The sequence below is a fragment of the Heloderma suspectum genome, chromosome 4, assembly GCF_057233095.1.
Source record: "Heloderma suspectum isolate Gila_16-S chromosome 4, 16-S_ref, whole genome shotgun sequence".
Classification (NCBI taxonomy): Eukaryota; Metazoa; Chordata; class Lepidosauria; order Squamata; family Helodermatidae; genus Heloderma; species Heloderma suspectum.
This window is the reverse complement of record NC_139461.1, coordinates 137,251,656-137,276,026: the sequence shown is the minus strand read 5'-3', so window position 1 is coordinate 137,276,026 and position 24,371 is coordinate 137,251,656. Positions and strand designations below refer to the sequence as shown.

Below are 24,371 nucleotides of genomic sequence, written 5' to 3'. Positions count from 1 at the left end.
ACAGGGATCCAAACCGTTGCTACTTTAGATCCCTGTTCCCTCTCCTGACTGAAGATGCCGTGTGTGTTGCAAGTTACCCCTGTGCTGTGATTATCTTACCTCAAAGGGTTTAGGATAGGTTAGCAAGTTTATACCGTTTTGTTTCGTTTCAAGTACCCACTCTGTTTTCCCTTGTTAACTCTTACTATATTCCTTTGATGAACATCTTCCCTTAATTGGTGCTGGAGGTTTGGAGTGTGGATTTCTGACCAAATCCAAGGGAGGGGCTTCTCATCTCACCTGCCTCAGCATGTGGATCACACATTCCAGGGTTCACTTACTTGTGTGTATGGAGAAGTAAGAGGAAAGCAAACTGTCTGCCCATGGTTGCCAAGGCGGGGCTGCCAGATGCTGCTTGGGAAGGAGCCTGGGGGAAGGAGGACCAGCCAGCAGCTGCACCGGGTGGATCTTGAGCCTGCTTCTGCCCCCGCCAAACAGGTACTAAGGCGGGGCTGCCAGAGGCTGCTCGGGAAGGAGCCTGGGGGAAGGAGGACCAGCCAGCAGCTGCACTGGGTGGATCCTGAGCCTGCTTCTGCCCCTGCCAAACAGGTACTAAGGCGGGGCTGCCAGAGGCTGCTTGGGAAGGAGCCTGGGGGAAGGAGGACCAGCTAGCAGCTGCACCGGGTGGATCCTGAGCCTGCTTCTGCCCCCGCCAAACAGGTACTAAGGCGAGGCTGCCAGAGGCAGCGCCTCGGCATGCACCTCGGCGTCGCGCCAAGTGCGATGCTAAGTGCGCACTTAGCGTAGCACTTGGAGTCGCACGGAACAGCACCTGCAGACCCACCCACCTGCTTCTCCAGAGACACCGGCAGCCACAGATACCAGCAGCAAATAGCAGCAGCAGAGGGCAGCAGCTTTAAAGACCAGGGAGAAAGGGGCAATTGTGGACTTTATTTGCTCCTTTTTAGCTGCTGTTCTCTTTTATCTCTTTTATATTCTTTTAAACTGTTGTGCATTTTATATCTTAACATTTTAATATGTGCCTGGGAGGACTACTGAGCAACTCAGGGGGTCGGGGAGGTGCTACCATAACTGCGGTCACGGGCAGGGGGAGGTATGGCGTTGGGGGATTAACAGGCCAGCTGAGGAGAAGAGGGGCTAGACATCTTACAGCTGTCCCCTCTTCTGGTTCTTCCCCCAACCTGATGGTTCCTGGCAGCCTTACCAGTCTGCCCTCGGGTCTGGTGGTGGTGCTGCTGCTGAATGCCAGGTCGGCCCAAAATAAAATCTCCCTCATCCATGATTTGATTGTGGATGAGGGGGCTGACCTGGTATGTATTACTGAGACCTGGGTGGGGGAACTGGGAGGGGTCACTCTCTCCCAGCTGTGCCCTCCTGGGTACTTGGTGCAGCACCAACACCGACTTGAGGGTCGGGGAGGGGGGGTTGCTGTGGTCTATAGGAATTCAGTTTCCATCTCCAGGCTTCCTGCTCATTTGAGTGCAGATCTTGAGTGTTTGTACCTCGTGTTGGGTACCCAGGACAGATTGGGGATTCTGTTGGTGTACCGCCCACCCCGCTGCCCATCAGTCTCTCTGCCTGAGCTGACGGAGGTGGTCTCGGACTTGGTGTTGAGGACCCCTAGGATGATGGTCCTGGGGGATCTCAACTTCCATGCCGAGGCTGCTGTATCTGGGGCGGCTCAGGACTTCATGGCCGCCATGACAACCATGGGGCTGTCCCAACATGTCATTGGCCCAACACATATAAAAGGACACACGCTTGATCTGGTTTTTTCAACTGGGCAGGAGGATGGTGATCTGAAAGTGGAGGAATTAACATCTGTCCCTTTGTCATGGTCAGATCACTTCCTGCTGAGGTTTAGACTCCTGGCGGCCTTCCCCCTCTGCAAGGGTGGGGGACCTATTAAAATGGTCCGCCCCCGGAGATTAATGGATTCCGATGGATTCCAGAGGGCTCTGGGGGATTTTCCTGCTGGTATGGCTGGTGCTCCTGTCGAAGCCCGGGTCGCTCTGCGGAATGCAGAGATGACTTGGGCAGTTGACATGATCGCGCCCAAGCGCCCTCTCTCTCTGAGCAGAGCCTGGCTAGCTCCTTGATATACACCTGAGCTAAGGGCAATGAAGCAAGAGGGGAGACGGCTAGAACGCAGGTGGAGGAAAACTCGTGCTGAGTCTGACCGAACACAGGTAAGAGCCCACTATCAAGCCTACTTTGTGGCAGTCAAGGTGGCAAAGAGACAGTTCTTTTCCACCAGCATTGCATCTTCTCAGTGTCGTCCAGCGGAGCTTTTCTGAGTGGTCGTGGCCTGTTACAGTCTGGGCCAGGGAGAGAGACGGTGGAACCCTCAGCAGCACGCTGTGTTAAGTTTGCAAGGCACTTTGAAGATAAAGTCGCTCAGATTCGTCATGAGTTGGACACCATGATTAATGCAGTTCCATTGGTAGAGGCGTTCAGAGCACCGTCTGGTCCAGTTTTATTGGATGAGTTTCAGTTACTGAGGCCTGAGGATGTGGACAAGGTGCTTGGCCAAGTCCGATTGACCACTTGTGTGCTTGACCCTTGCCCTTCATGGCTTATTAAATCAAACAAGGAGGGGATGTCCAGCTGGGTCCAGGAGGTTGTAAATTCCTCCTTGAGAGAGGGAGTGGTGCCTGCTGCTTTAAAAGAGGCAGCAATTAAACCACTCCTGAAAAAGCCTAAACTGGTGCTTGAGCAGGTGTGTAGGACAGCTCCTGGCACTGTTGAATGAAACGGATTATCTAGATCCATTTCAGTCGGGCTTCAGGCCTGGTTTTGGAATGGAAACTGCCTTGGTCGCCCTGTGGGATGACCTCTGCTGGGAGAGGGACAGGGGGAGTGTGACCCTCTTGATTCTTCTGGACCTCTCAGCAGCTTTCGATACCATCGACCATGGTATCCTTCTGGATAGGTTGTCTGGGTTGGGAGTTGGAGGCACTGCATTACAGTGGTTCCGCTCCTACTTGGATGGCTGATTCCAGAAGGTGGTGCTGGGGGATTACTGCTCTATGCCATGGCAATTGTGCTATGGGGTGCCACAGGGCTCTATTTTATCCCCTATGCTGTTTAACATCTACATGAAACCACTGGGGGAGGTTATCCAGAGGTGTGGGCTGAGGTGCCATCAATATGCGGATGACACCCAGCTCTACCTCTCTTTCTCATCAAATCCAGGTGAGGCAGTGGCTGTTCTGAATCAGGGCCTGGGCACGGTAATGGACTGGATGAGGACCAATAAACTGAAACTCAATCCAGACAAGACGGAGATACTGTTAGTGGGTGGTTCATCTGCCCGGCTAGGTGATATTCAACCTGTTCTGGAGGGGGTTGCACTCCCCCTAAAGGATCACGTTCGTAGTTTGGGGGTGCTCTTGGATCCAGAACTGTCACTTGAGGCACAGGTGAACTCAGTGGCACGGACTGGTATACCAACTACGCCCTTATCTGGACAGAGATAGCCTAGCTACAGTGATCCATGCTCTGATAACTTCTCATCTGGATTACTGCAATGCGTTATATGCGCGGCTGCCTTTGAAAACAGTCCGGAAACTTCAGCTGGTCCAAAATAGGGCAGCAAGATTGTTAACAGGGACTGGCCTGCGAGCTCATATTACGCCAGTACTTTTCCAGCTGCACTGGCTGCCAGTCCATTTCCGGGCCCGATTCAAAGTGCTGGTATTAACGTTTAAAGCCCTTAACGGCTTGGGGCCAGGTTATCTGAAGGATCGCCTCCTCCCATATGTGCCTGCCCGGACCTTAAGATCATCATCAGCGGCCCTCCTCTGTGAGCCCCTGTCAAAGGAAGTGAGGCGGGTGGCTACTAGGAGGAGGGCTTTTTCTGCTGTGGCACCCCGGCTCTGGAATGAGCTTCCCAGCGAGGTTCGCCTGGCACCTACATTGTATTCCTTTCGGCGCCAGGTGAAGACCTTTTTATTCTCCCAGGCATTTTAGCATTTTAGCTTTCTGAACTTTTAGCTTTGCTGTTTTAAATCTGTATTTTAAACTCCAGCACTGCTGCTAGGTCTTATTGTGGTTGCATTGTTATATTATGGCTTTAATGTTCTATATATTTTAAATTGTTTTATTGTGTGCTGTTTGGTTTTAATTTTTGTGAACCGCCCGGAGAGCTTCGGCTATTGGGCGGTATAGAAATGAAATGAATGAATGAATGAATGAATGAATAAATAAATAAATGGTTGGGAGGTTTCAGCTGGTCATTACTTCTCCCAGGCAGATAAAAAGGGCCATAGCTCTGGCATCTCCTTCCCCAGAGTGAGAGGGAAAAAGGGTTGGTGGCAGTAACCTTCCAGTCAGATAGAAACATGCACAACTAGCCTGCCCCATTAGGTAATTGTGACACAAGTTATTTTTTTACTGGCACAAATTATCGTTTGCCTACCTAGACAAAAAGGCAAACTGTGGTTTGCCGCTAAACCAAGATTGGAAGTCCAGGATCGTGGCCTACACAGGGTGAGAGAGAACGTGTGCAAGCCTAGTCAACACAACTTGTTCTTGTGACACCAGATCATGCTTTGTCATTTATGTCTGAATAAGCCCATTGACTCATAGCCACTTAGAGGTGATAGATTTGCAAGAGAAGGAGAGGGAACAAAGGAAGGTGTCCTATACCAGCTATTTGTTGAGCAAGCCCAGTGTTGTCAACCCTGACTGGCAGCAGCTCTCCAGGGTCTTGGGCAGAGGCTCTTTCCCATTATCTGATACCTGATCTTTTTTTTAATTGGGATTGAACCTGTGATTCTCTGCATGCACAGCCTGTGCTCTCCCACTGAGCTATGGTCCTTCCAGTGTTGTTGTTGTTGTTTAGCTCCTATGAGATTATATGATTCTTACAGAAATGTCTCTCCCCCTGGTTTTATATAATGTAAAACTTTTGTAGATTTAATAAGCACTGAATCTGACATAAAGTTCTCCTAATCATGTATTTTTTGTAAATGTAATAGTGATCATTGTAAAGAAAAAGTGGGATTGCAGCAGAGGATGAATGCATACTGAATGAGAATATGTCACACAGTCGGCAAGACTTCATGTAGTTTTAAAATACAGTTGTACGGTACTGTGACATTTTGAACAAAGTCCTATTTGCCCCTTTCTGCATGCATCATGAGCCTCTTTCATCTTGTTTTCCATCTTTCAAAGAGGAGACGTTCAAGCCATCAATGAGTCATAATGGTTATATGAAATTTTCAGGTTCAGAGTCTATATGCCATTGAATTTCAGTTGCCTTCATGCCCTACTTGTGGCCTTCCCAGATGTATCTTGTTGGCCACTATGGGTATAGGATGCTGGACTATATGGACCTTTGGTTGATCCAGCACTCATTATAGACCACCAGTAGCCTGAGACAAGTTTGCTGATTCATAGTTTTGTCTTTTGTAACTTTTTGTTTATTTGTAGAATTTGTGATTGTAAACTGTCTTGGATGCCTTGGCTGAAAGGCAGGAAATAAATAAATAATGCAGTCTGCCATGGCTTGTATTACACAACGATTTAGAAGCTGTATAAGAAATGGATTGCCATCAAAAAGGGTGGGGATGGGGGCTGCTGCTGGTTTGGTGACAAAGAAATAAAAGCTCCACAAACCACTGGGAATTAGCTATCAGGAGTGGTCTTGCACAGAACTACTTCCTAAAAGATTAAATGCTTTATAAACATATGCCTAGTTTGTAATTTGAAAATAATGGCATTTTACAACCTTTCACTTGTATGTTTGTACAGTGCTTAGGACTGTGTGAGACACTAAGTTTGCAGTTGTGGATCCTGAGATAAATTTTTTTGTCTGCCATGAATACTGTAGAAAAATGTTACACTATTGAATTTCTGTAATACAGCAGAAATATTAGTTGAAAAAACTGCTTGACATGCATCTTCATAATGTCCAAAGGGTCTGCACGAGTCTGAGCACATGTATTCTGCAAACCATGCATGGAAAGTCAGCAGGATATATATTCAGACCTTTCAAAACATTCCAAAGGTGATGTGTGCGCCATATGATTTTTTACTCCTTTCTGTATTCATATTTAAGAACTGAAAGAACAATAATGCTAACAGAAAGAACAATAATGTGGGAGATTTGTGATTCCTACAGTTTCTTAAAAATATTTTAAAGGCAGAAAAGGGGAGGTTTACTTTCCTAATCAGTGCTTGTGATGCAGCTTTCTGCAGTAATCCTGCTGCCTGCTGTACTGAGAACAAGAAAGGGAGCTGGAGGCAGCATCCCTACTCAGGAGTGTGGTGGCTAGAGCATCTTTCCAAAGGATGTAATGCCACTCTAACTGCCGCACTCTGGTTGGGCCTTCTATTTTTCCTCTTGTTCTCCTCTCTTGATTGCATTGATTAGAAGCATGGTGGGTGATGGTGGCGGAGGTTAAGCAGAGGAGGAGGTGAGCAGAGAGGAGAGCTATGGGTTGGTGAGCTGCAGAAAAGTGGAAGGGAAGAAACAAGAAGAGGTTAGTGTGGGGAGTCGAGGGGGAGCCAGGAAGGAGAGCTGTGCAGGAATGGTTGGCATGACTGATAGCCCAACCAGGAATGAAAAGAGGGGGCAGGGCAGGCTGCATCTGGCCCACAGGTCAGAGCTTCCCTACACCTGTTTTAAAGAACACCAATGTGTTTACTTCCAATACTAGCAAAATTCTTGTAGTTATGACAGGTGAGGCATATGCAGAGGGCTTGTAACTTGCAAGGACCTCTGGGCTCTTCTGTGCACAAAGAAGCATTCTCTCTTCTCTTCCCCCTACCCCTAGGATCGCTGTTAGTGATGGCTAGGCATATATGTAGGAGACCCCCACTTATATGAGCAAAACCAAAAGAATATACTTGGGGACTTTATTAGTGTAGGGGCTAATCCTACCCTGGTGATCCCAGCCATCAGCATTCTCCAGTCTCTGTAGTTCTACACCAGATTCTGTTTCTTGGTCATGCCGGACTGTGAAGGGATATTTGCAACTGCCTGTTATACAGCTGATTGCCATCTTGTCCATCTTATATGAGCCCATCTTTCTTGCTTTTGTAGTTTTGTTTTGTTAAAGTTAGGTCACAGTGGTATATCTTGACAACTATAGGTTTAGATTAAAATATTCAGCAGATTAGGAAATGCAAATAAAAAGTGGCTGGGTTATTTTCTGCCTGAGAAGGCGTCAGCCTTTTACTTTCATCTTTTAATCCCACAAAAGAAGCCAACTGTACAGCTATGTATTCATTTGAAGTTGCAAGTGTTTGATTTTTATATCCTCTTTGAAGACCGAGTTGCTTGTGCCATTGCACCAATAATAGATACCTCTAGGCTCTGATCCAGATAGCCTAAAGTTGACACTTTGCTTGGCTACCATGATGTGTGTACAGGGTTCCCAGGTGCTTGTAAATACATGACTGTGACCCAGTTCAAACAATCACTGCTGCTTGTTTAACCCTTGCACAAGCCCCGCTGCTCAGGTTCAGATGACATGACAAGCCATGGCCATGGCTTGATATTCAAAATGGCTGCCCACACACGCTGGCACAGGCCACAGCCCACTATAGCTTAATTAAGCTATGGTGGGCTGTTCAATCATACGAACCAGCCCAGTATTTCCCCCATTCTGTGTTCATTGTTGGGAAAATGTAGAGCTGCCCTTAACACAACAAGGTTAAGTAAAATAGATAAAAGGAAAGCCAGAAGTCAATGCCATGTATTAAGGGAGATTCTAATTTCATGGAAGCTGAAGAAATAGTTGCACAAATGACTTTTCTTTTTAACTGATTGTGAAGTGAGGTTTTCAGATCTCATTGGTAATGAGATTCATGAGCCTCGAGTGACTGATTTATTCCATGCTTTTATATACTGTATATCTAGCTATGAAACAGAAGTTGAGGCGTGATTAGCATCGGGGTGCACTCAGTGAGGTTATAGTCTAGTGATGGGAGCTAAGTTACAGGTAAGATCTGGGTTAATAAAATAGTGAGACTAGGGGATCAGAGTAAGTAGCAGTCTGCACTGACAAGTCTGGTAAGAAAAAGCACTGCAATAAAGCCAGACCAGAATTTCAGTCCTTTTAAAAATAAATTTTGCTCAGACAGAAGAGCTATAGAGGAGCAGTGCATAGGCATGAGAACTTCATGACTAGTTATCTGGGAGTTCCCACAATCTTGAACTGGCATTTCTAGCCTCAGGCCCAAAATATATACAATAATGGCAGACCTGCCCCGCCTTTCCTCACCTGCCCACAATTCCCCACTATCAGATGTCTGCCCTTCTTGGTGATTTTTCTCAGCTTGGCTTTCATACCAGGTGAGCCCCATTGAGACAAACCCTGGAGGGAGAGGATACAAAGCCTTTGAGCAGGAGAAGGATTTAGCAGCAGCAGCAGCTGCAGCAGCCTCACACCCACCCACCCACCCACCCACCCACCCACCCACCTACCTACCTACCTACCTACCTACCTACCTGTGTACTGCTTACTCTTTGTTTTTCATGTTAACAGAGCAGATAAGCTTTTAAAGATGTGATTCTGATTATATATAGTCTGTGCCTTACCACTTCACCAACCATGGTATCCTTCTGGATCCTTTATCTGAATTGGGCTTGGGAGGCATGGTTTAAAAGTGGTTCCAGTCCTTCCTGGAGGACCCGTTTCAGAAGGTAGTGCTGAGGGACTTTTGTTCCACCCTATGGCTGTTAGCCTGTAGGGTGCTTCAAGGTTTCATCCTGTGTCCCCCATGCCTTTTAACATCTACATGAAACCACTTGGGTTTCAGCCCAAACCTCCCATCAGGAGGTTTGGGCTGAAGTGTCATCAGTATGTGCATGATACTTGGCTCTGGCCTGTTTCCATCTACATATCCCAAGGAGGTATTTTTGTGCTCTTTTTGACCTTTAAAGCCTTAAATAGTTTGGGACCAAGTTACTTGAAGGACCACCTTCTCCCATATCAGGCTGTCCACACTTTTAAGATCAGCAAGAGACTCTCTTCTCATCTTCCTATCTGTGAGGGCAGTTAGGTGGGTGACTACACATGACAGGACCTTCTCTGTCATGGCCCCACACCTTTGGAATAAGTTGCCATCGGGGGTCTACCATGCTCCATCATTGCAGGCTTTTAAGAAGCCTTTGAAAATATGTTATTTTACCTTGGCCTTCTCCTGATATGATTGCTGTTGTTGCTGTTTTTAGTGGTGGTTTTTATTGCTGTTTTTATTGTATTTGTTTTATCAGTTGTAATATCTAATGGTTATGTGTTTTAGTGTTGTAAGCTGTCTTGGGAGGGCTTCTGATTTGAAAGGCAGCCAAGAAATATTTTACATAAATAAATATATGTTGAAACTTCCTACATGAAAGGGATTTCTGTTTTTCTGAAAGTTGAAGGTTAAGAACACTGCGATTTTTATTTAAGTGTAGATTACACGGTGATCAAAATATTTGCGCTCCATTTCTTTAAATAGTGTGCCTCAGCAGGCCTTTATTTTCCTGTGTTTTTATCTTCATTGTACTTTGTTTGGGACTGGTCATGAAAGGCAAATAAAGATTGTGGAGGGAAATTGTTGCTCAGAAATTAAATGCCAAACTGCAGACTCTTGGGCTCAAACATCATGCCTAGTTTCCCTTACCTCTGTTCTGTTTAATATCCAGCTTGTATAAGAGTTTTGCAAGAACTTGAAAATTTGCTCAATATTTTGGTGGTCTTAATAATGGTATTACCCTACTCTTGGTTTTCCCCCACTAGAAGACCAGCATAGCTATCTACATCTTTTTTGTAAAATTTTGTTGAAATGTTTGTTAGGCAGTCTTTACTGCTTAACTTGGATAAAGCTTGCAAAATCAATTTCAGTTTTACTTTTTTATTTATTAAATGAAGGGAATTCAAAGAGAATTTAAAAAACAAAATGTTTCTATTTGAGGCTTGTGGTTAGGTTTGACGAGACTGAAATGTAAAAAATACGGAAAAACTTAAGCTTGTTAGAGAAGTTGTTCCTGACATAACACATAATAGTAGCTGCATATAATGTAGGTAATCAAAACTGAAAACTTTGTTTTCAACTGCAGTTAAGCTGTAAAGCCTATAGAATCTGAAGCACATCAAGACAGGCTTTTTATTCTCTGAAAACTGGCAAAGCTCCAAAATAGTACTTTACTTTCTGACCTCAGATTTGCAAGGTCATATGATATCTATTCTTATTATTGTTCATCCCTTTGGAATATTAAAAGTAAAACCTACAGTATGGTAATACCTCTGTTAGAGCAACCAAAATGTCACAAAGTTATGAGCTAGCTGTTGAGTTCTCCAGAACCCTTCATCAGGCTAAAAGTTGAGCAAATCTGGCCTGGGGGTGGGGGTGTAGAAAAAGTAAGGCATCATCTTGTTTCCCCAGAGGTCTTCAGTTTGTAACAGTGTCAGGATGTATTGCAGGCAGAGTTATGGAGATGCAGTTAGAGCAGCCTCGTGCCAGACAGTTTTGAAGGTGCACCATGGCCACAGGGGCAAAGATCATGTTTGAAAATAGGAATTCTGATAGTAACTTGGTTCTGACTCTAGCACTATTTAGAGCATGCAGACCCCTTGTGAGACAGAGAACAGTAGTAAAGAGACTCAAAGTAGCCTTTATAGTAGTAGTAAAACTAGAGATTAATGCCCTGTGTGTATGTTGTGGAGTGTTTACTGCTCTGTGAAAGCTCTTCTAGATATTTATGTGGTATAACTCTGGCAGAGAGGGTTTAATGCACAAGTATGACTTGGGCAATGTAATATTTGAAGAGATTATTTGTACTGCATTTTTTGCAGTGCTAGAATTCTGTCCATATTGATTGGTCAAAGTTTGGATTTCATGAAATCTATGGTTATCAGTTTGAAATGAGGTTTACAAAATAGTTATTAGTTACAGGGTTAACTCTGGTAATTTAACTGACCCAAGCACTGGTTTGTTAAGTTCAGGTTCATCTGCTCTGCTTCTGCACTGATCTGGAGAGCCCACATGATAAAGAGAATGGGTCTTATAAGCTGTCGAAGTTGAGATGAGAAGCCATGTTCTGTGAATGTGACATTGTGGTGATTTGAATATTGGCATAAGTTAGGTTCCATTCTAAAAGCCACACAGAAAAGCTCCTAATACTCATTATTACGGCATTATCTTAATTAACAGTTACTATTAAGAATAAAAATTTTAAAAATATATTATAAGTACTTATGGACTTGTTATCAAAGTAAAAAGCGATCAGTTCCTAGACCAATGGACAGGCATCTTCTCGCCAGCGACAGGATAGACCAGTTTATATTGTCTCCAGACATCCTACCCTCCACCTTACCTAACCAGGGCTCTGGGATGGGGCTATACTTTATGAGCAGTGACGATGCTTCTGAGATTTTCAGAAATACCTGGAAATCACCTCTTTGAAACTATGCTGCTGCCCATCTATGGGTGGGGGTACGGAATCAGTGCTGCACAAGGACTCACACTGATGGAATCAGTGATCACATTGTCCCTTCCCCACTCCAGGCATCAACTGGTGGATGCAGCCAACATGATGGCTTAATTTTTCAAAGACTCATTTAAGCCCATCTCACACCAAATAGTTTGAGGATGCTGATTTAAGCTATAAGGGTGTGTTGTGGCACAGTAAAAATGGTGACAACTGCAATGGGAGTTGCTTCACAAGAACTTCATGTAACAGCCTCCATGCAGTTATGTTTCAGGTTGTAACCCACCAATATGGAGGATTATTAACCCAAGATTTACTGAATTCCCAACTTAAAAATACACAAATAACTAAATTATTAGTTATACATTATTTTAAAAATGGAACTGCATTACTGTTCACTTTTAAATTATATTTGAATTGCTTAAATTTATTTAGACATGTTTCCTGTGTTCTTATTAGAAAAGGTATACAAGCACCATTAAAAGTCTCTTGCTGCTGATCATTCAATAATATGCCAAATATAGCAGTCTCTGGCAATTTTTGGCTTTCCTTGGGAGAGCTGGCAAGCAGCCAGTCAATTAAAGTGCTTCTTCATACTTCAAGGAGCACCACTATATAAGATTATAATGGCTTCTAAAGTGGATAGTTCAACTTTGTTATTAAGAAATTCAAAGGTCATGCTGGAAGAGTTCATAAACTATGTAAGATGTTGTTTGGATATAATAAACCCCAGAGATCTTGTGGTGTTCACAATTAAACTTACAATTATATTCCCAAAAGCAACCCTGCAAATCTTAAATCAAAATATCTGGAATAACCCCTCCCCTCACCACCTGACAAACTGTTAACAGATTAATGGACAAGTAGCTTCCATGTAAACTGTCCCCTCCCCTAATGCCTGGGCTAGTGCTTTGCCTAATGTTGCTCTTCTTGGCTGGGCCATGAAGAAGACCAGGGGATGCACCCTGGGTGTTCACTGAGAGATGACACTTGAGAGCACTGAAGTTTGCAAAGAAGCTCAGGCAGTACAAGGCATACTGCTGATTTCCTAGAACTTGGACAACCCCGCAGAACCATCTTCCATATGGGCTTCTCTTTTTCTTGAGATAGCAGCAACACTATATACTGTGTTGGATGAGGAAGCATGGATCACATGTCCTTTTCCCCATATCCTGCACCTTCTAGTATCATCTAGCCCACTCTGTTGGTGACATGAAAGCTAGGTGGAGTGATTGACCTCCAGCAGGTTTGGAATCCTGTATTCGACCTCAAAGAGGTGACAGTGTTGCTTCTGATGGTGTTCATGTACAGTTTTGTCTGGGTGGGATTTAGCCTCTGAAGTGGCATGGAGATGGATGTGATCTGGATAGAAAGTTAGGCAGGCAGGAATATGCAAGGCAGTAAGGATGGAGTGGCATGTCAAATACAGGATTCCAATACAGGATGGAATGGCAGGCAGGAATATGCAGGGCATTGAGGATGGAGGCTTTTAACCCTGGGACAACCAATACAAATGGTGGGATGGGGTAGGTATGGCAGAGGGAGAAGGTAAATTAATGGCAAGGGAATGGAATGTAGATAATTGAGGGCTTTGCCCCTTCCGACCTATCTCCCAAGCTGGGTGATCACCCATCTCAATCTTCACTTTTTATTGTAAGATGAGGCAGGATATAAAATAATATATTTCCAAACCAGACTGTCCAGTTTAATTTAGGATTTTAAAATATCTCCTCTGTTGAGATCCATCACTGTCAACACATTTCAAACCAGCCATGGCAGTTCTTGTAATGAAGGGACAGTCCCTTGCCAGTGTGGAAAATTACTTGAAGAGAAGGATCACTGTTCTTTTCCTTTTCACACAATTTGCTGTGTGATGTATATGTGCTGAGACATGGGAGCATCTATCCCTGCAGCTTCTTGCATTGTAGTTTATTGATGTGACAAAGGCTTGTTGGTTTAATAAGATCCCACCCTTCAAACCAAATTACTTTGATCAGTTGAGAATTTTTTGCAATCTTCTGTGAAGTTTGTACAGTCTCCCTTAAACACTAGGTTTAATCTGCCTAGTGATGCATAGGATTTCACAATAAGTCAATAACAAAATAATGGTCACAGATATTTTGTGTACATTGCAAAATATGTCGTATTTCTCTCAGCTGAAGCAATACCACATCTATTTTCCTAGGCAGGGCCTCTATCCTGCAACTTTTCAGTATGTCAGTGGTCCCATTGATTTTTATCTGGACTCAGTCGGGGTCAGGGTACTTATAAACTCAATTATCTTGGGACAACATCCTCTGAATTCCAACTTTGATTTTATCTATATATTAGAAGTTCAAGTGAGTTGGAAGAGTCAGCAACTGACTGTGTAAGTGTTCCTTGTTCATGTTGATAGGAGTGTTTATTTCAGGATAACAGAACTGGAATAACAACCTATACATTTTGACGGTTAAAAGTTTGTTGGCTCTTACAAGTCATCCATCATTGGTTAGATGAGGATGTTAGGTTTGGGGAGAACTAATCAGCACTAACATGGAGTTGGAGAAGCAGTAAGGGAAAGAGTAGAGTTCAGGCACTTACTTATTTTAGAATATTTTATACCCTGCATTCACAAAATATTCCAAGGTGACTTACAATAAAATATACGATACAAGAATAAGAATATAATAGCAGATTAAAAAGATAGTAGAGTTGACAAGGAAGTGGAAAACTCATTTATAAATCTGAACATCTTATGTGGAAGCCAACTTTTTGCTAAGATATAAGTACCATGTCAATCAGTAATACTATATAACTTTTATCTATAAAAATAAAACCTGTGACTAGTATGAGAATGGGCTATATGCAACTCTGATCAAGCTCATGAGATCTCAAATCTTCTTTTGCATGCACTTTTGTATTACTGTTACAGCAGAATACCTAACGGAAGCTCATAATTTCATATTTACAGACATTGACATTACTTGACTTAATTATAGTCAAGCACATCCTTAAGTGCGCTTTAAATTCCACTAAAGTTGTTTTACCATTTCCTCTGAGCTTTTCTAGTCTTTTTGAGAAAGATACTTCAGAAGGCAAGATATTAAGAGTTGTTTTTGCTTGTTGACTGCTAAACTGTTTTATTGCTAATAAAGGCATTGAGTCTTTAGTTTTGTGTAGAAATCCAGTTTCCGGTGAAGTTTCCTTTTGCACATAAAAGTGCTGTGTTTTGAATATGAGATATGCTATATCTTGCAGCTCTAATACAAATGGGCTAATGAGGAATAGTCCTTCCTTTTCTGAGAATGTGTAATGCTGAGGATTTTTTAAATAAGATTTGATAGGCTAATAAGGATAAGACTGGTTAGAGCCAGAGGTCAACAGAATGGCCATGCTCTTTTTATGTTTTTGTTACATTTAGTCCAGGTGCCAATAGATCAGGAAACTGGGAAAGGATTGCACTTGTCTAAAATCCTTTTGCAAAAGGTAATTGTTCCTAGCCATTTGAATTAGCCAACTCTTCCTCCCCAATCCATTTTGCCCAACTGAATTCATGAAAATTTGTATTTAGCATCTGCATTGTTGGTGATATGTTGCCACATATAGTGATGTCAGCATTGATGACTGTGTTTTGACTCATTTCACAGCCATCAGGTTTTTAGGGGGCAGTGCAAGCGGCTGAGGAGAGGGATGAGTTTGCATAATGGTAGCACAACTGGATGAAAGCAGTGGATAGTGGGACAGAAAGGTTACAACAACTCCATGGTTTAGCAATAACCCCTTCCATCAACTGTATCTGCCATACTTTTTACATGATAGATGATTCAGTGCAGTGCCGTCATGTCCTCTCTCATGTTCTCTGTCTTATGTGTTTTGGGATGGTTTTTCACCTAAACAAGGATCCATAGAAGAAGCGTGCATAGGTCGAAGAGATTCATATATTCTACAGCACTTCAGTCTGCAAAGAAACCAATATTTTTTAAAGTAAATTGTGTCTTGTCTTTTCTTCATTGGGAATTGGAATAACAAAACATCAAGCAAGCTGGCTGCTGCGTGAACTGCTCTTTCCTTAGCCATACCTGCTCATTCTTTGGATCCAGCTTTCGATCCTTTGGGATGGTAGGCGTCTCCTATGTAAAACTTAGCTATTAATTCACATTCAGTAATTCACATCATGTTGAATTTCAGAAGTTAGAAATTTTCATATAAATTTATTTATTTATTTAAAACATTTCTTGGCTGTCTTTCAGGGCAGAAGCCCTCCCAGGACAGCTTACAGTATTAACATAAATAAGCATTCCTTGGGTTTTAAGTCACTCTTTTTGGTAAGAGGTAAATTAAAGTGGTTTGAACTGTTTTGAGTGAACGTCTTTGGGAAAAATATGATTGCAGACATTTAAGTGCCTAGAGTGACGGACTGGGAGCTGGGAGATCCGGGTTCTAGTCCCCACTTGGCCATGGAAGCTCACTGGGTGACTTTGGGCCAGTCACAGACTCTCAGCCCAACCTACCTCACAGGGTTGTTGTTGTGAGGATACAACGGTGAGGAGGAGGATAATGTAAGCCGCCTTGAGTTCCTTGCGAGAGGGAGAAAGGCGGGGTATAAATGCAATAAATAAATAAATATAAATAGATACCTATGCCTCAAGAAATATCATTGGATCCCAAACATGACCAACATATAATTTCACTTGCTCTGTCCTTTATGAGAATTCTAATTTCTTAGGAGTTGGAATTTAAATAAAAACTAAAATGAGTAATTAAACTCACCACTCATTTGGTTTAGATCAAGGCACTGAAGACCCTTTTATAGAGGACTGTTTCCATTTTATTCAACAACGCATAATTGTTGTAGACAAGTCTACATTTCTTGGCTACATGCCTATGATATTTCGCAGGCAGATGTGGTTGGGGGGAGGGGATGGTCCCTTTCTCTTTCCATTCCCCTTTCTTTGATTCCTGTGTCTGTTGGCTTTAGCTTCTCCTCATGTGTTCCATTCTTCCCCTTGCCCCCCCAATACTTGCAGTCTTTGAAATGCCTTAGTGTGTGCAGTTTGATGTCGTGTTCTAGTCCCATGGGGAAAGAGCGGTAAGGCAGGCCAGACATTGCAGCACCAAGGAGAGCTCCTAGTAAGAAACATGCTTTAACAGTGTTTGAGATAAGACTGAAGCCTTTTATTCCTTGACATCCAGAGCCTTCTCTCAGGTTTCACCCCCGCAATGAAAAATGGAAGGCTTTAAAAGGGTAGTCTTCTGGTCTGAAATCTAGTACTCCTTCATCTTCCCAAGAACTCTTGCTAGGAGTGCTGCCTGCATTGGCACATTGGCTCCATGGAGTGTGAGGCCCTTGGAAGTGAGCATGCTGACTCCTGCCTAGGCCTGGGGATTGCAGTCTGTGGTCTGGGATAAGGGGTCTCAGGCCTGGCAGTCTCTGGCATCATGGTTCTGCATGTTTCTGGCAACTTGGCCTTGAGGGTCGCTGGTTCAGTAGTGGTGCTCAGACCCAGTGCCTCCTTCATTGGCACCACTGCTCCCTCAGCATCTGTGCCCATGTCACTGATTGACTCTAATGTTATGATACTTGGTTTATATGGCATCATACTGAGACCCAAAACAGCAGTTCTAGGCACTTACCATCAATGTGAATATTTTTTTTGCCAGTGTTGGGTAGGGGTGACAATATTGGGTGTGGCGAGAGAGTGAAGGTGGCATGGTGTTCCCAATAAAACCTTTTTATTAAGATGTGCTGGGTTTAAAGTGTGTCAAGCCTAATATGCCCAAACAGAGACAGACAGTGTTCATATGTTTCCTCAATCTTGTATATACTTGACAGTCCAAAACCTATTCCTCACATATCCCTAGCTGCTTCCTCCTGCTCCTGTGTTCACATCAGGTGTGTAACCTTGTACCCACCTCTTGTTGCTTAAATATTTAGTTGGTAATTTTGCTGCCTAAATGTTTGTTCTTCCTCTTTTCCACTAGATAGCTAGATTGCATAAATATATAAAGAAAATATAAGATTAGCAGAGGTATGTGGATTACTTGACAGCCGGAAGATTGAGATGCATATGAAGACTGGTGGTATAGGGGTGGGAAGACAAGAGACAGGACATGAAAGAAAAAAATGAAAGAGGTGAGGTATGGAAAGGAGAAGGCAGTGAGGGTGGGATGGAAAGGAAAGAATGGAGATATTGAAGGGAGAGGGCAGTGTGGAAGGGGAAGTGGAAAGCATCTCCTTACTTGGGGTCAGAGTTGTTTTTTTCTTTCTCTAGAGCTCAGATTTGACTAATGATCCTCACCCCCCTTCTCCTATAGTATGTGGCTTGGGGGGGGGGTGTTTGGTGACGTCTGAAACTATTTGTTCTGTAGATAACCTGATATACTAGATAAGCCTTGTTTCTTCTTGCTCCCAACTAATTTCACGCAACAGTCAGAATGTTATGGGTTTATGTCATATTAAAAATAATTTAAAGCCTGCAATTTCTTTATTTAACTTCAGTTCCAATTCATTTTATCCAAGTAAACGTTAATTCTGTATGGAAGATTTTTTTTAACCATTGAGCTTTTCAATCAAGCAACCCCAAGCATGTTAATATCAATAGCCTCAAGCTGGTTTAAGAAAATTAGTAGAACTAAGCTGAAGATTTTTCATAACATGGATAGTGTACATTGGAAAACATGTTAGCTGCATTTAAATTATGATTTAGTGCTATGTGGATGAGCCGCCACGAGCCTGAGTGAAGTTTCGGATTCATACACTCCTCCTCCTCATGTGGCTAGGAGGAGGGCTTCTGCCAAGTTTGTTTCACTTTCAAAGTATCAGTGCTTAGGTAATGTATGAACTAGAGGTTGTGGTTTACAACAAACGGTGACTGGTTAAACAAGCCAGCTTCATAACTCTTGTTGGCTTGTTTAGCAACTGACTGTGCTTTAGCTTAACATGTGAATGCAGACACTGAAATGTTGTGGGTGCCACCTCTTTGCACTTTTGAAAGAAAGATAGACTGCTTGTCTGAAAACAAAAGCATACATACAGCCAGGAATTCCTTTAACTGAGGTTGAAAGACTCCACAACTGAATCGCCTTTCAACTTCACTTTGGTAGGCTTTTTTCACAAAGAGCTGGCCCTCCCATTGAAAAGAAATGCACTGGAACTCTGTATGTAAATTGGTGCACAAATTGAGTCCTGGATGGGGAGCACAATACAATGTTTTCAAAGTAATTTTTGCTTCAATTAATACAAATGAAAGTTTTGTCTGCTGCATGAGATCTCTATGGTTCCCAAACAGTAAAGACAAGTAATGCATAACTTAGAAGTTAATTTTGTTTGTTTGCTCATTTGCCCTGAATCTGAGCCTGAAACTATGACTCCTTGTAGGCAAGCCAGAGCATAGTAATCCAGTTCAGAAGTCTGGCCTAAACCCTCCTTTGTTTTCAGAGAGCCCACATGGTTACAGAACCATAATCTGTTTTATTTTTGCTTTTCATGCCTAAACACAATATCATCTTTGACTTTCAAATGTCAGATCCATGGAACTGTAATAAGTGGTAAAGATTGCTGCAAAGTGTTAGATGTCAAGACTACAGTATGTTTTTTTAGTTTGTGTTCAAGATGTCTATCCACTGTAATAAAAGTGGCATGCTCTGGTTAGGGTATTATGTAGTGCTCTGTTAAACACATACCATATCCTCTTTATAATCACAAGTTTAGTGTAAAGCTGGGGTCAGCAAAGTGGTGCCCGGAGGCGCACAGGTGTCTACCAAGACCCCTGACTATGCCCAACAGACTTGCTTCCTCACTGCCCTGCATGCACCTTCCTCACCTCTCCCTGCCTTGTGCCTTCCTCACCTTTCCCCCCTCCCTGCATGTGTCTTCCTCAACCCCCTTCCCTATCTCATCTCAGCAGCTACGAAGGCCTGACCAGGAAGTAGAAAGTCAGGAGATCAGGAGACTTCCACTTCCCTTCCTTTCTTGATGATTTCCTGGTTCCTAGTTAGGGCTCCGTTGCTGCTTTGGTGAGCAGAGGTAGGCAGCAGAGGGGGGTGGGGACTCCCAAGCAAGGGTTGGAGAAAGTGGGAGTGGGAAGGTGAGAGAAATGAGAAGCCGGGAAGGAGGGAGAAAACTAAGAGTCCAGAAAAGGGGGAGTGCAGAAAAGTGCGAATTCAGAGAGAGGATTTTATTTATTTATTTAAAAATCCTTGGCCTCCTTTCAGGGCAGAAGCCCTCCCAAGGCAGCTCACTGCAATAAAATACATTAAAACAGTTAAAACATTAAAAGCGATAAAAACATAAACACAATAAAATAGTGATAAAAGTAACAATAGAAGTCAACGATAAAACCAACAACAGCAAAAACAGCAGCAACAGCAGTCATATCAAGAGATGGCCATGGTAAAATAATACATTTTCAAGGTCTTCTTAAAAGCCTGTAATGATGGAGCATGGCGGACCTCCGATGGCAATTTGTTCCAGAGGTATGGGCCACTGCAGAGAAGGCCCTCACATGTGTGGTCACCAACCTAACTGCTCTCCTGGGTGAGCAAATGAGAAGGGCCTCTCTTTCTGATCTTAAAGTGCGGGCAGGCTGATATGGGTGAAGGTGGTCCCTCAAGTAACTTGGTCCCAAACTGTTTAAGGCTTGTACTTATTCTGGTACAAGTTAATCTTGGTTTCATCAGTCCAAATAATCTTATTCCAGAACTGGGCAGGCTTTTTTAGGTGTTTGCTGGCAAAGGCTAATCTGGCCTGTCTGTTCTTGAGCGTTACCAGTGGTTTGCACCTTGTTGTGAAGCCTCTGTATTTACATTCATAAAGCCGTCTCTTGACTGTAGATGTTGACAATGACATGCCTACCTCCGCAAGAGCGTTCTGAACCTGGCCAGATGTTGTGAAAGATGTTGCTCTTCACCATGAGCAGCATTCTGCGGTCATCCACTAGTTGTCTTCTGTGGTCTTCCAGGCCTTTGCTGTTGCTGATCTTGCCAGTTAATTCCTTCTTTTTCAGGATGTTCTAAACTGTTGTGTTGGCCACTCGCACTGTTTTTGCTATCTCTCTGATGGGTTTCGTTTGTTTCCTCAGCCTAATGATGGCCTCCTTCACTCGCATGGACACCTCTTTGGACCTCATATTGGGAGTTCCAGTCAATAGCTACCAAATGCAAATGTAACCCTTAGAACCACCTCCAGGCCTTTTATCTGCTTGATTGGTCATGGGGTTCCCAGGAAACAGGCCACACCTGGCCATGCAGCTGCTTGTCAGCCATTCATTCCATTACTTATGAGCCACCAACGATGGGGGGGGTGAATGCCACTGGCTGTACTTCCTGAATGGTTAGTGCCCCACTTTTGTCACACCCTTGAATTACAGCTGAAAGTCCTGACTTCGCTCCCATCTGGGTGTGTTTCCTTTCAACTTCAGTGTGATGGTGTACAGAGGCCAACTGCCAAAACAGTTATCCTTGTTCCAATATTTCTGGCCCTGACTGTAATTGGTAAATTGCCAAATATGGCTGTATACATTATTGTTAATGATACCTGCTTCAGCTAGTAAATCTAAACAGAAATGCAGTGTCTTCCTGGCATGAAATGCAGTCATTATTCTGAATGCATTCTGTTAGTCAGCAACTGGCTTATCTGCTATAACCACTGCAAAATGGATACAGGATTTGTCTTGCCTGTTTTCAAAACTTTAATACATAGCTTGATTATGTTGTTTAATCTTCATTGGGATGTTGATGTTTTGAAGCGTTACTCATCTAACGTGTCTGGGCAAATCTAATCTATTAAAGTGTGTTATTGCTTTACAGTTTGTAAATGTGTGTAGTAATGTTAATCTAGGCTGCTTTTTATGTTAATGGCTTTCTTTCTGTAATAGCTGTACTATTTTCAGAAGGAAAAACTGGTTGAAAGGTTGTTGTTTCATTCAGCTGTGACTCCTCTTGTTTTGTGACACTGAAAGTATAACAAAAGGGATAAAAGGAGCAAGATGAAATCTCACTGTGCATTCTATCTCCCAGTTGTGGAATTGGGTTTGTGGAATGCAGAGTGAGCAGAACTTGTATGAAAAATACATGTATGTTGAGACAGTTGGGTATTGTAAGAATCAACAAGGGATTGGAGTGAGCCCTCTTGGTATTGCAATATCAGTGAGAATTAAAAGGCATCTTAATTTTAGTTTGATTTTGACAAAGGCACGAGAAGGCATTTGGTTTCAGAACTCTAGGGGTTAAAGCTAGGCATTGCTTTGTGCTAGGAAACAAAGCAATGGCTCATTGTTCATATTAGAGTTAGCAGCTGAACTTAATTTGAGCTAGGGCTGTAGACTCTTTCTAGGGCCAGAGCTGCACCACAGAGCATAACAACAAATAACTTAGTGATGTGTCTCTGAGCAAGGTGCTCCTTCCCATATCATCTAGAACTGCAAGGGAGGGGAAGTACTTCTAAGAATGTGGGGCTGTTCAGATGTAACAACAGTCCATGGGTTAAGTAAACTATCAGGGATGAGTGATGAGAGAGTGAGTGCTCTGCCTGCAGTTAGCCTGCCACTTTTGCTTTTACTCAACAACCTACTGTCAGCTCCTCTGTAGGTTGTTGAGTGTGACATCCGAACCCAGACCGATTAATTTAATTTAAATATTTCTTGGCCACCTTTCAGAGCAGGAGCCCTCCCAAGGCAGCATACAGTAGTAAAACTCACATAAAAACTGATGCAGTAATAAAAATAATAAAAACAGCAACAGCAGTAAACATTCTAAAAACTACCACACACCAGCATAAAACAAAATCTACAACGCACAACTTCAGCTACAACCCAGTCCGATAAAACATAATCAGGGGAAGGCCAGAGTAAAGTAGTAAGTCTTCAAGGCCTTCCTAAAAGCTTGCAATGATGGGGCCTGGCGAGCCCCAAATGACAATGTATTCCAGAGACCATTGCTGAAAAGGCCCTCTCTCATGTGGTTGCCCACCTAACTGCCCTCATAAATGGGAAAATAGGAAGGGATCTCTCTTGCTGATCATAAAGTGCAGGCAGGCTGATATGGGCAAAGGCAGTCCTTCAAGTAATTTGGTCTCAAACCATTTAAGTCTTTAAAGGCCAGAGCGAGCACTTTAAATTGAGGTTAGAAACACACCAGTAACTGGTGCAGCTAGCTCAGTATAGATGTTATATGATCTAATTGCCTCGCCCTTGGGTGACCACATTCTGCATCAGCTGAAGTTTCTGGGCAGTCTTCAAAGTCAGCCACATTACAGTGCATTACCGTAGTCCTCGGTAACTGAGGCAAGGTCCTTCCTCTCCAGCCTAAGCTGGTATAATACACTTCTGGACACTGCGGCCCTCTGGGCTTCCCAGTTAGTGCAAAGTCCAGGAGGACTCCCAGATTACGCACTTGGTCTTTTATGGGGAGTGCAACTCCATCTAAGAAAGGTTGTAAACCTCCATCCAGAGTAGTTGGTTTCCCAATCCACAGTACCTCCATCTTGTCTGGATTAAGTTTCAAGCCGTTTACATTCATCCACCTCAAAACAGTCTCCAGACACTGGTTCACAAGTTCAGTGGGTTGGTTAGGGGCTGAACAACCCAGCATTTAATCCAACAACAAACCATGGGTTAACTGATAAATCCTTATCTCCTATAATGCAATGATTAAGGACTTAATATGTTTTCAACATTTGAACAGGTAGTGTATAGGCGCCACTCACAAATGGATACATATATGGAAATTTCATCTGCCTTTGTTGAAGTTTATGTACAATCGCTTATATTTTTTAGAAAACTGTATTTTCATATATATGTATTAACTGAAATTGATACATTCAATCATGTTGACATTTTTCTCTTTTTTGTGGTTTTGTTTTGCTTTGTTGGGTTGAAATTTATAATTACAAAATTAATATCTAACCCAAACCATGGTTAACTGTTCAGGAGCTAAACAACCCATCTGTCTGGGTTCAGGCATCACACTCACCAACCTATGAAGGAACTGATTGTGGGTTGTGGAGAAAAAGTGGAAGTCTCAGGCACGCACGGGAGGTGCAGTGCATTTGCTCTCTCCTGCTCATGCATAATCGTTTAACTGATGAGTTGTTGTTATGTGTGAACCAGGTCTGTATCTCATGAGCACTTGCATGTCACATTTTAGAAATGAATTATTCGTATGGGTATACTATACCCCGTGGTTTCTGTGGACATATGGGTGCTTAGCAAAACTTGTTGCCATCATGCATTCTTTTTCTATGGCAAGTGTAATGTTCACGCAGCATAGAGAATAGTTTCAGGTTTTATTGCTTATGTTATTAAAGACAGAAGCAATAGGCTTCCTACAATTCAGAAAGGAAGTGAAGTCAGACCTCCAAAATTTCCATCTGCCAACCTTCAACAAAAGTATTAAAACTCATCCAGAACATAGAATGTTCTGAAATACTGCTGGTTGAGATGAGGTAGAATTGCTAGAGATCCAGTTCTTATTTATAGTATGTACTATGCTTGTACTGAGTCCCATTTTGATAATCATCTGCTAGCCTGCTGGGTATTCCAACTGACCAGACTAAACCTAGTCATGTCTTGAAGAGCTTTCCTAATACACCAATACTAGAGAGGCAGAGTTTGGGGGAAAGGGGAGTATAAAAGTTTTACAGGTAGATTGTGCCAAATGCCAAGTCATCAGTTCAAAACCAGGACCCCACAGGCTATCACTAACTCTTGATGGCTTGTCTGATCCACTTATTGTTCTCACACCCACAGCTCACTCAGAACTCATCTGTATCTTAGCATTCATTCCAAACTTCTCACTTGGATAACTATTTTCATAAATAAAGGGTAAGCATTTATGGTGATGAAAGAATTTAACTATGGGGAGGAGGCAACATCATTTATTAATACGTCAGAAAAAAGTCAGAGAAGATAATTAAATGTCTGTGGATTAGTTATTTGTTTTGAAGATTATTCTTCAGAATAATAAA

At 42.9% G+C, this 24,371-nt stretch overlaps 1 protein-coding gene across 13 annotated transcripts in view; it reads left to right on the top strand.

Annotated features, from left to right (window-relative positions):
- Positions 1-24,371, top strand: part of SLC12A7 (solute carrier family 12 member 7) — a 165,523-nt gene that overhangs the window by 59,728 nt on the left and 81,424 nt on the right. Inside the window, exon 1 of one of the 13 annotated variants that reach the window (XM_084850649.1) lies at positions 8,437-24,228. The exons of the other annotated variants lie outside the window; for them this stretch is intronic. The gene's annotated coding sequence lies outside the window, so the exon portion shown is untranslated. Of the gene's footprint in view, positions 1-8,436; positions 24,229-24,371 lie in introns of those variants that run through there. 13 annotated transcript variants of the gene reach the window in all.